Genomic DNA, 12380 nt, shown 5'->3' on the forward strand with positions numbered 1-12380 from the left:
TCTCAGCTCACTGCAAACTCCGCCTCCGGGGTTTACGCCATTCTCCTGCCTCAGCCTCCCGAATAGCTGGGACTACAGGCGCCTGCTACCTCGCCCGGCTAGTTTTTTGTATTTTTTAGTAGAGATGGGGTTTCACCGTGTTAGCCAGGATGGTCTCGATCTCCTGACCTCGTGATCCGCCCGTCTCGGCCTCCCAAAGTGCTGGGATTACAGGCTTGAGCCACCGCGCCTGGCCGGGTCTTGGTACTCTTAATAAGAAGTCTTCACTGTTGGACCAAGACAGCTGATGGCCTGCCTGTGCAATAGAGACGGAAACAGTACTATTCACTAAGTTTCTTATGCCATCCTCCCTCCACTCCTACCACAGAGTGACTCTCCGTAGAGCAAAGTGAATGGACATGGAAGTCTTAGGCACTCAGAACCTCTAGCTTTTCTCCCTAGGCTTCTATCAAGAAAATAAATTGTAAATAGGTGCTGGACTCTATGTCACTTCTTTCCAGACAGCCCTTTGTGCTCTGCTGTCCTTGTACCTCAGTTCACTAGGAATATGCCTAAGGTCTTCATTCAGTCAAGGAACTTCTCACTTTGTTAGGCAGGCACCAGCCTCCTGTCCTGGTAACTGCATGCAGCATGTTTTCAGCTACCAGATACTAAATGGCACTGCAGAGCCACAGCTACAGTCACCAACCTTGAAGGGCAGGAAACTCCCCCACCCTCTGGTCAACATCTCTTAGAAGCAGCAGTGCCTGCAATAGAACAAAACTGGTCTGCGTGAAGGTGAAGATATACCTCAGATATTGCTGATTTCAACACAGACCACCAAAATGAAGTGAATGTCCAATAAAGTGAATACTACAATACAGCAAGTCATACTTTTTTTTTGTTTCATCACGGATATAAAAACTATCTTTATATTATACTCTGGTTTATTAAGTGTGCAATAAGATTATATCTAAAAAGATGCACATGCTATAATTTAAAAATACTTTATTGATAAAATGTTAAAAATCGTTTGAACCATCAAGGAGTAGTAATCTTTCTTGCCGGTAGAGGAGTCTTGCCTGGAAGTTGATGGCTACTCACTAATCAGGTGGTGATTGGTGAAGGTTGGGTGGCTGTGGCAATTTCTTAAAATGAGATGACACAGAAGTTTGCCATAACTGACTTTCCTTTTCACAAAAGATGTTTCTGCAGCATACTATGCTGTTTGATAACATTTGACTCAGCAGAATTTCTTTCAAAATTGGAGTCAATTCTCTCAAACTCTGCCACTGCTTTACTAACTGAGTTTATATAATATTATAAGTACTTTGCGGTCATTTCAAAAATGTTCACAGTATTTTCACCAGGAGTAGCTTTCATCTCAAGAAACCACTGTCTTTGCTCATTCATGAGAAGCAAGTTCTCACCTGTTAAGTGTTATCATGAAATTACAGCAGTAAGTCACTATTTCAGGACCCAGGCCTAATTCTAGTTTTCTTGGCATTTTCACCACATCTGCAGTAACTTCCTCCTGTGGAGTCTTGAACCTCTCAAAGTAATTTATGAAAGTTGCCCTCAACTTTTTCCAAACACTTGTTAGTGTTGATATTTTGACCTCCTCCCAAGAATCATAAATGTTCCTAACGCACTTGGAATGGTAAATATTTTCTAGAAGGTAATCAATTTTGCCCAGATCCATCAGAGAAATTGCAATAAATAGCAGTGATAGAATTACAAAAGGTATTTCTTAAATAATAAGACTCTAAAGTCAAAATGACTTTCTGGCAGAAAACTAGACAAAACTCTGGACATAAATTCAACACTTGGGCAATAGGACCTAACAGACATCTGTAGAATATTCCACACATGAACCACATAATATTAATTCTTCTCATCTGCACATGGAACATATTCTGAGCTAAATCACATGCTCAGCCATAGAGCAAGACTCAATAACTTCTAAAAACAATCAAAATTACACCAACCATACTCTCAGACCACAGTGACATGAAAACAGAAATCAATACTAAGAAGATCTCTCAAGACCACACAATTTCATGGAAAATAAACAGCATGGTTCTAAATAACTTTTGGGTAAGCAATAAAATTAAGGTGGAAATAAAAAATTCTTTGAAATAAAAAAAGCAGAGACACAACATACCCAAATCTCTGGGAGGCAGAAAGAGTAGTGTTAAGAGGAAAATTTATAGTGTTCAAAGCCTGTCTGAAAAAAAAAAAAAAAAAAAAGATCTTAAATTAATTATCTAACATCATAGCTAGAGGAACTGGAAAAATAAGAACAAACTAACTCCAAGGCTAGCAGATGAAAATAAATAACTGAAATCAGAGAACAACTGACAAAAAAAAAAAAGAGAGAGACCTTAAAATTCAATAAATCAACAAAACCAAAAGTTTGTTATTTAAAAAATCAACGAGATCAATAATAGACTGCTAGCTAGGTTAGCAAAAAAGACAGAGAGAGAAATTCAAATAAGCACAATCAGAGACAACAAAGACAACATTACAACTGATTCCACAGAAATACAAAAGATCCATAGAGCTCATAATAAACATCTCTACGTATACAAACTAGAAAATCTAGAGGAAATTCTTGGAAACACATAACCTGTCAAGGTCAAATCAGGAAAAAATTAAAACCCTGAACAGAACAATATTGAGTTCCAAAATTGAATCAGTAATAAGAAAAATAAAAACTAAAAATATATACAGACCACATGGATTACAAACTGAATTCTACAGACATACAAAGAAGAGCTAGTACCAAGTCTACTGAAACTATTTCAAAATATTGAGAAGGAAAGACTTCTCACTAACTCATTCAATGAATGCAACCTCATTCTGATACCAAAACTTTCAAATATGCAATGAAAAAATACCACAATAAGCCAATATCTCTGATTAACATAAACAAAAATCCTCAACAAAATACTAGCAAGCTAAGTCTTGCAGCATATTAAAAAGTTAATTCATCATGACCAAGTAGACTTCATACCTATGATACAAGGTATCAATAAATGTGATTAACTACATAACTATAATTAAAATAAAAAAACTCAATTGATATAAAAAAGCTTTTCATAAAACCCAGCATTCCTTTATGATAAAAACCCTCAGCAAACTAGGCATCAAGGGAACATATCTCAAAACAATAAGATCCAAACACACAGGCAACATCATACTGAATGGATAAAAACTGAAAGCCTTTCCCTTGAGAAGTGGAACAAGACTAGGATTACCTTTCTCACCACTGCTATTCAACATAGCACTAGAAGTCTTAGTCAGGTCAATCAGACAAAAGAAAAGACATCTAAGTTGGAAAACAAAGGAAAAATTTTCTCTCTTCACTGATGATATAATTCTGTACCCAGGGAATCCTAAAGACTCTGTGAAAAAACTACGGGAACTGATAACTTCAGTAATGTTTCAAAATACAAAATCAATGTACAAAAATCAGTAGCATCTCTACAGAACAATAATGTTTAAGCTAAAACCCAAATCAATAATGCAATCCTTTTTACTATAGCCACAAAAGATAAAATACTTAGGAATACATTTAAGCAAGGAGATAAAAGGTCTCCAGAAGAACTACAAAACACTCTAAAAGAAATCATAGATGACACAAACAGATGGAAAAATATTCCATGCTCACGGATTAAAGAATCAATATAATTAAAATGTACATATTGCCCAAAGCAATCTACAGATTCAATGCTATTCCTATCAAACTACCATTATAATTAGAAAAAAATCTAAAATTAATATGGAACCCAAAAGAGAGCCAAATGGCTAAAACACTCCTAAGCAAAAAGAACAAAGCTGTGGGCACCACACTACTCGACTTCAAACCATACCATAAGATTACAGTAACGAAAACAGCCTGGTATTGGTGCAGAAATAGATCAATGGAACAGATCAGAGAATCCAGAAATAAAGCTGCACACCCATAGCCATCTGATTTTCAACAAAGTTAATCCCCCCACCAAAAAAAAAAAATATATATATATGGAAAGAACTCCTTATTCAATAAATGATTCTGTGATAACTAGAAGGTCATATATGGAAGAATAAAACTAAACTTGTTTCTTTCAACACATAGAAATATTAACTCAAGGTGGATTCAATACTTAAATGAAAAACCTTAATCTATAAAAATCCTAGAAGAAAACCTAGGAAACACTATTCTACACATCATCTTTGGAAAATAATTTATGACTAAGTCCTCAAAAGCAGTTGTCACAAAAAACAAAAATTGACGAGTGAAAACTGAATAAACTTACGAGCTTCTATACAGGGAAAAAAAAAAAAAAAAAAAACAAACAAACTATCAGTGGAGAAAGGCAACCTACAGAATAAGAGAAAATATTCACAAGCTAGGCATCTGACAAAGTCTAATATCCAGAATCTTTAAGAAACTTAAGTAATTTAACAACAAAAAAACCCCCATCTCATTAAAAAGTGAGCAAAAGACAGGAACTTGTATGTTCTCTCAAAAGAAAACATACAAGTGGCCAACAAACATGAAAATATGCTTCACATCACAAATTATCAAATAAATGTGAATCAAACCACAATGAGATGCCTTCTCACATCAGACACAATGATTATTATTAAGAAGTCAAAAACAACAGATACTGGTGAGGCTGAAAAAAAAAGGAAATGCTTGTATGCAGTTTGTGGGAATGTAAAGTTCAGTCACTTTGGAACGTGGTTTGCAAATTTCTCAAAGTACTTAAAGCAGAAATTTATTTGATGTATGCTCAGCAATGCCATTATTGGGTATGTATCCAATAGAAAATAAATTATTTTACCAAAACAATACATACACTCTTATGTTCATCACAGCACTATTCAAAGTACCAAAGACATGGAATCAATCTAGGTGCCCATCAGTGGTGTACTGGATATAAAAAAGTGTTGCATATACAACCATGAAAAACTATATAGCCATAAAAATAAAATTATGTCCTTTTCAGCAACCTGGAGGCAGTTAGAGGACATGATCCTAAGCAAATTAATGCAGCAACAGAAAACCAAATAACACATGTTCTAATTTAGAACTGGGTGCTAAATATTGTGTACACATGGACATAGAGATGAAAAGAATAGACACTGGAGACTACTAGAAAAGGGAAGGAGGGAAGTAGGTAATGGCTGAAAGATTAACTATTGGATATTATGCTTACCACCTGGGTGATGGGATCAATCATACTTCAAACCTATGTCATGTAATATACCCAAGTTACGAATCTGTATATGTACCCCCAAAATCTAAAATACAAGTTAAAATTATAAAATTCAAAAAATAGTTTAATTAAAAAATTTAAAGAAAAACAAAAAAAGTGACTCTTTCATGAATAGGCTGAAGAATAAATTCAGTGTTAGCAGGCATAAAAACATTGATCTCCTGTCCATTTCCATCAAAGCCCTTGGGTAATAGGTGAATCGTCAGTGAACAGAAATATTATGGGAGATGTGTTGTTGTTCTTTTTAACAATATATCTCAACAGTGGGCTTAAAATAGTCAGGAAACTATGCTGCAGGCAGAGGTACTCTCATCAAGGCTTTGTTATGCCATTTATAGAGACCAGTCTGAGTAGATGTAGCATAATCCTTAGTTTCACAGATCACCATAACAGATATAATTATAATGAAAAAGTTTATTGTCAAAATGTGACAGAGACATGAAGACAATACATGCTGTTGGAAAAATGGCATTAATAGACATCCACAACATAAGGTTATCACAAACATAAAGCTTGTAAAAATAGGCCGTATCTCCAAAACACAGAAGGCAAACTACAATAAAACGACGTATGCATCAGACACTGTTTATCATGAATGGATCCATTTATTTTTATCTCTTTTAATTCTGTTATGAGTTAATAATTCTATTTTTTACTTAATTGTTTAAAAAGAAAAAATTTTGTTCATATTCCTGAGTGAATTCATTCTTTATAAAGGATAATTTGTTGGTAAATATGCAAATGAGAGGAAATTCTACCTATGTACCTCTCATCTATTTCTCTACTCTCTATATCTATTCTATCTATGTATTTATCTATCATCTATCTGTCATCTAACCTAACTGTATCAATCACATATTGCTATGTTTAAATTCTATGTTTTAATGTTGGACCCCTCCAAAGATCATGTTGAACTTTAATTAGATGTGAAGCCTTTAAGAGGTTATTGAATAAGGAAGGATCTGCCCTTATGAATAGATTAATCTATTCAAGGCTTAATGGATGAAAGGGTTAAAGGACTAATGAGTTCTTATGAGAAAGAGATTGGTTCTTTTATGCGAAATGAGAGACCTGATTTATCATGACTGCCAGTGTGATGCCTTGAGCCACCTGGGCGCTCTTCAGAGTATCACCATCAGCAAGAAGGCCCTCACGAGATGTGGTCCTTCAAAGTTATACTTCTCAACTTCCAAAGCTAAAAGAAATGAATTCATTTACCTAAAATTACCCAGTTTTAAATACTTTGTTATTAGAAACAAAAAGGGAATTTAAATACATATCTATCTTTGTTACTAATACATTGTTATGAGCAGGAACCCTGGAGTTGTAATTCCTAAGTGTGAACCCATGTACAATACATTTTGTTTTGATGTATTTAACAGTTTATTCAATGTCTTGGTTTCCTCAGTTTGAAATGGAGATAATAGCATACCTACCTCATAAATATTTGGGGAGTATTAAATGAGTGAATATGTTTATATATATATAGAATAGCAAACTGTCTCACCCGTATCTAATCATAGATTTGTTCATGTTTTCAAAAATCTAGCTATTGAGAGCATACTTTTTTCTTAATTTGTTTACTACTGTATTCTCAGCGTCTAGAAGAGTAGATAGCACAAAAAGGTGCTCAAAAATATTTTCTACATAAAATAATAATGAAAGTTAATCAAAACATATATGAAGATGAAAACAAGCAGATAGAATAATAATGTATATATTAAAAATATTTCTGTGCTGAACTTAAAAATCAAATGTTCCAGTAAGACTGTTTGTCACAAACTTTAACAGTAATCTGATAATAGTCTTTATTTTAATCAGTTTCATCTTATGTTTCTCATTGCAGTCATGTAATATATTTTACAGTAAAGTAATTTGGTGTCTATAATTTTACAACAGCTATTAAAGTTGCACAGTGAAAAAATGGTCAATAAAGAATATTTTAGTTCTTTTATTCCGTATGAATCAATATTTGTGTGCTTTTTCAGACTCAATCAATACATTCTACTTTTTCCAGAGACCCACGACATCAACTTTATAAATATTTGTCTATCTGTCTGCCTGTCTATGTACAGTCATGTGCTGCAAAATGAACTTTCAGTCAACAAGAGACCACATATATGATGGTGTATCCATAAGATGATGGTGTAGCTGCAAAATTCTTATTGCCTATTAATGACTACATTTTTAATTATTATTATAGAATGTACTTCTACGTGTAAAAGAAGTTTACTATAAAACAGCCTCAGGCACGTATTTCAGGAGATGTTCCAAAAGAAAACATTGTTACCATAAGAAATGACAGCTCCCAGTGTGTTGAAGATCCCTGAAGATGTTTCAGTGGGACAAGATGTGGAGGTGAAAGACAATGATATTGATGATCCTGATCCTATGTAGGTATAGGTTAATTTTGTGTTTGTGTCTTTGTTTTTAACAAAAATATTTAAGAAGTAAAAAGAAAAAACCTTATAGAACAAGGTTAAAAAGAAAGATAATAATTTTGTACAGCTTTACAATGTGTTTGTGTTTTAAGCTAAGTATTATTACAAAAGAGTCAAAGAGATAAAAAAGTTAAAAAGTTTATAAAGAAAATAAGCTATAGTAAGTCTAGGTTAATTTATTATTATAGAATGAGAAATACAGCCAAGATGGCTGACTGACTAGAAGCAGTGGCAGTCAAACAGCATGCAAATCCTACACCTGAAACCAAGGTATCCAGTTTCTATCATCAGGTGGTTTGCGTGACCCATGGAGAGCAAGGAAAAGCAGGATGGTGTTTCAGCCTACCTGAGAACCTCATGGGGCAAGGGGAGTCCCCACCCCCAGCCAAGAGAGGCAGTGAGTGAACATGCTACCAAGCCTGGGAATCTGTGCTTTTTCCACGGATCTGTACAACCCACAGATCAGAAGCCCACTTGTGACAGATCATTGAGACAGAAAATTAACGAGGATATCCAGGACTTGAATTCAGCTCTGGATCAAGTGGAACTAATAGGCATCTACAGAACTCTCCATCCCAAAACAACAGAATATACATTCTTCTCAATTACCCTAAAATTGATCACATAATTGGAAGTAAAACACTCCTCTGCAAATGCAAAACAACAGAAATTGTAACAAACATTCTCCCAGACCATGGTGCAATCAAATCAGAACTCAAGATTAAGAAAATCACCAAAAACCTCACAAGTATGTGGAAATTGACCAACCTGCTCCTGAATGACTCCTGGGTAAATAATGCAATTAGAGCAGAAATCAAGAAATTATTTGAAACCAATGAGAACAAAGAGACAATGTACCAGAGTCTCTGGGACACAGCTAAAGCCATGTTAAGAGGGAGAGTTATAGCTCTAAATGACCACATCAGATAGTTAGAAAGATCCCAGATCAATACTGTAACATCACAACTAAAAGAACCACAGATACAAGAGCAAACAAATCCAAAAGCTAGCAGAAGACAAGAAATAATTAAAATCACGGAACTGAAGGAGATAGAGACACAGAAAATCCTTCAAAAAAATCAATAAATCCAGGAGCGATTTTTTTGAAAAAAATTAATAAAATAGGTAGACAACCAGCTAGACTAATAAGGATGAAAAGAGAGAAGAATCAAATAGACACAATAAAAATGATAAAGGGGATATCACCACTTACCTCAAAGAAATACAAGTAACCATCAGAGAATACTATAAACACCTATATGCAAGTAAACAAGAAAATCTAGAAACACTTCTATGCAAGTAAACTAAAAATAGATAAATTCCTGAACACATACACCCTCCCAAGACTAAACTAGAAAATATTTGAATCTTTGAATAGTCCAATAATACATTCTAAAATTGAGGCAGTAATAAATAGCCCACCAACCAAAAAAAAAAAAAAAAAAACCCACGACCAGATGGATTCACAGCCACATGTTTCCAGAGGTACAAAGAGGAGCTGGCACCATTCTTCTGAAACTATTCCAAACAATTAAAAAGGAAGGACTTCTCCCTAACTTATTTTGTGGGGCCAGCATTATTCTGATACTAAAACTTTGCAGAGATACAACAACAACAACAACAACAAAAAACATCAGGCCAATTTCCTTAATGAACATCAATGTGAAAATCCTCAATAAAATCCTGGCAAACTGAATCCAGAAGCACATCCCTTATGAACAAGTTGGCTTCATCCCTGGGATGCAAGACTGGTTCAACATATGCAAATCAATAAATGTAGTTCATCACATAAACAGAACTAATGACAAAACCCACATGATTATCTCAATAGATGCAGAAAAGACCTTTGGTAAAATTCAACATCCCTTCATGTTAAAAACTTTCAACAAACTAGGTGTTGATGGAACACATCTCAAAATAATAATCATTTATGACAAACCCACAGCCAACATCATACTGAATGAGCATATGCTGGAAGCATTCCCTTTGAAAACTGGCACAAGACAAGTATGCCTTCTATCACTACTTCTATTCAACATAGTATTGGAAGTTCTGTCCAGGGCAATCTGACAAGAGAAAGAAATAAAGGGTATTCAAATAGGAAGAGAGGAAGTAAATTGTCTCTGTTTGCAGATGACATGCTTTTATATCTGGAAAAGCCCATCATCTCAGTCCCAAAGCTCCTGAAGCTGATAATCAACTTCAGCAAAGTCTCAGGATACAAAACCAATGTGCAAAAATCACAAGCATTCCTGCACATTAACAATAGATGAGCAGAGACCAAATCATAAATGAACTCCCATTCAAAATTTTTAAAGAACAAAATACCCAGGAATACAGCTAACAAGGGAAGTGAACAACCTCTTCAAGGAGAACTACAAGCCACTGCTCAAGAAAATAAGAGTAGACACAAATGAATGGAAACACATTCCATCCTCGTGAATAGGATGATTCAATATCGTAAAAATGGTCACACGGCCAAAAGTATTTTACAGATTCAATGCTATTCCCACCAAAACACCACTGACATTCTTCACAGAATTAGAAGAAACTACTTTAAAATTTATATGAAACATAAAAGAGCTTGTGCAGTCAAGGCAATCCTAAGAAAAAAGAACAAAGCTGAAGGCACCTTGCTACCTGACTTCAAACTATACTACAAGGCTACTGTAACCAAAGCAGTATGGTTCTGGTACAAAAAATAAACAAATAGACCAGTGTAACAGAATAGAGGTTTCAGAAACAACACTGCACATCTACAACTATCTGATTTTTGATAAACCTGAAAAAAATAAGCAATAGGGAAATAATTCCCTATTTAATAAATGGTAATGGGGAAACTGGCTAGCCATATGCAGAAACTGAAACTGGGCCCCCTCCTTTCACCTTATACAAAAATTAATTAAATACTTACATGTAAAAACCCAAAGCCATATAAACCCCAGAAGAAAATCTAGGCAATACTATTCAGGACATAGGGATAGGCAACAATTTTATGATTAAATCATCAAAAACAATTGCAACAAAGGCAAAAATTGACAAATGGGATTTAATTAAACTACAGAGCTTTGGTTTAAAAAAAAAAGAAAGTATCATCAGAGCGAACAAGTAACCTACAGAATGGGAGAAAAGGTTTGCAATCTACCCATCCTACAAATGTCTAACATCCAGAATTTACAAGAAACTTTTAAACAAATTCACAAAAAAAAAAAAAAGTGGGCAAAAAACATGAACAAACACCTCTCAAAAGAAGACATTTATCCAGCCAGTAAACATACTAAGAAGAGCTAAGCATCACTGATTATTAGAGAAATGCAAATCAAAACCACAATGAGATACTATCTCATGCCAGTCAGAATGGTGATTTTTAAAAAGTCAAGAAACAGCAGATGCTGATGAGGCTGTTGAGAAATAGGAATGCTTTTACACTCTTGGTGGGAATGTAAATTAGTTCAACCATTGTGGAAGACAATGTGATGATTCCTCAAAAATCTAAAACCTGAAATACCATTTGAACCAGTAATCCTATTACTGGGTATCTACTCCAAAGGAATATTAATCATTCTATTATAAGGATACATACACACATGTGTTCATTGCAGCACTATTCACAATAGCAAAGACATAGAATGAACCCAAGCTCTTATCAATGATAGACTGGATAAAGAAAATGTGGTACATATACACCATAGAACACTATGCAGCCATAAAAAGGAGTAAGATTATGTCCTTTTTAGGAACATGGATGAAGCTGGAAGCCATCATCCTCAGCAAACTAACACAGGAATAGAAACCCAAACACCACATGTTCTCACTCAAAATGGGAAGCTGAACAATGAGAACACATTAATATAGGAAGGGGAACAGCACACCCCAAGGCCTGTTGGAGGGGTCGTGGTGAGGCAGATCATCAGGATAAACAGCTAATGCATGCAGGACTTAATACCTAGGTGATGGGTTTATAGGTGCAGCAAACCACCATGGCACATGTATACCTATGTAAAAAACCTGCATATTCTGCACATGTATCCTGGAAATTAAAATGCAATGCAGTTTAAATTAAAAAAGAGTAATGCATACATTTAGTGTAGCCTGTGTACAGTGTTTAGAAAGTCTACAGTAGTGTACAATAATGTCCCAGACCTCATTCACTTGCCTCTCTCATTCATTGACTCACCTAGAGCAACTTCCAATCCTGCAAGCTCCATTTATTGTAAGTGTCCCATACAGGTGTACTACATTTTATCTTTTACATAGTATTTTGATTGTACCTTTTCTATGTCTGAATATGCTTAGTTACACAAATACTGACTATTGTGTTAAAATTGCCAAAGTAGTTAGTAAGTAACATGCTGTACAGTTTGTAGCCTAGGAGCAATAGGCTATCCCATATTGGTGGGTAGTAGGCTATGTCATCTAGATTTGTGTAAATACTCGCTACAATGTTTACACAATGATAAACTTGCCTCATGACACATTTCTTAGAATGTATTCTGTAATTAAGTAATGAATGACAGTCTACATAATTTAAAAATATTTTATTCTTATTTTAGACACATCATTTCTTTCCCATATTTTAGCCAAATATATATTATATGAATGTAATTAAATGTATCCATTTGTTTGGCATAATTGCAGTTTTATAGAGTTGCAAAAATATTGAGTAACAAATTCAGATCTTCACCCATTAAAG

Source organism: Trachypithecus francoisi, unplaced genomic scaffold (genome assembly GCF_009764315.1).
Source record: "Trachypithecus francoisi isolate TF-2019V2 unplaced genomic scaffold, Tfra_2.0 Lachesis_group2, whole genome shotgun sequence".
NCBI classification, from domain to species: domain Eukaryota; kingdom Metazoa; phylum Chordata; class Mammalia; order Primates; family Cercopithecidae; genus Trachypithecus; species Trachypithecus francoisi.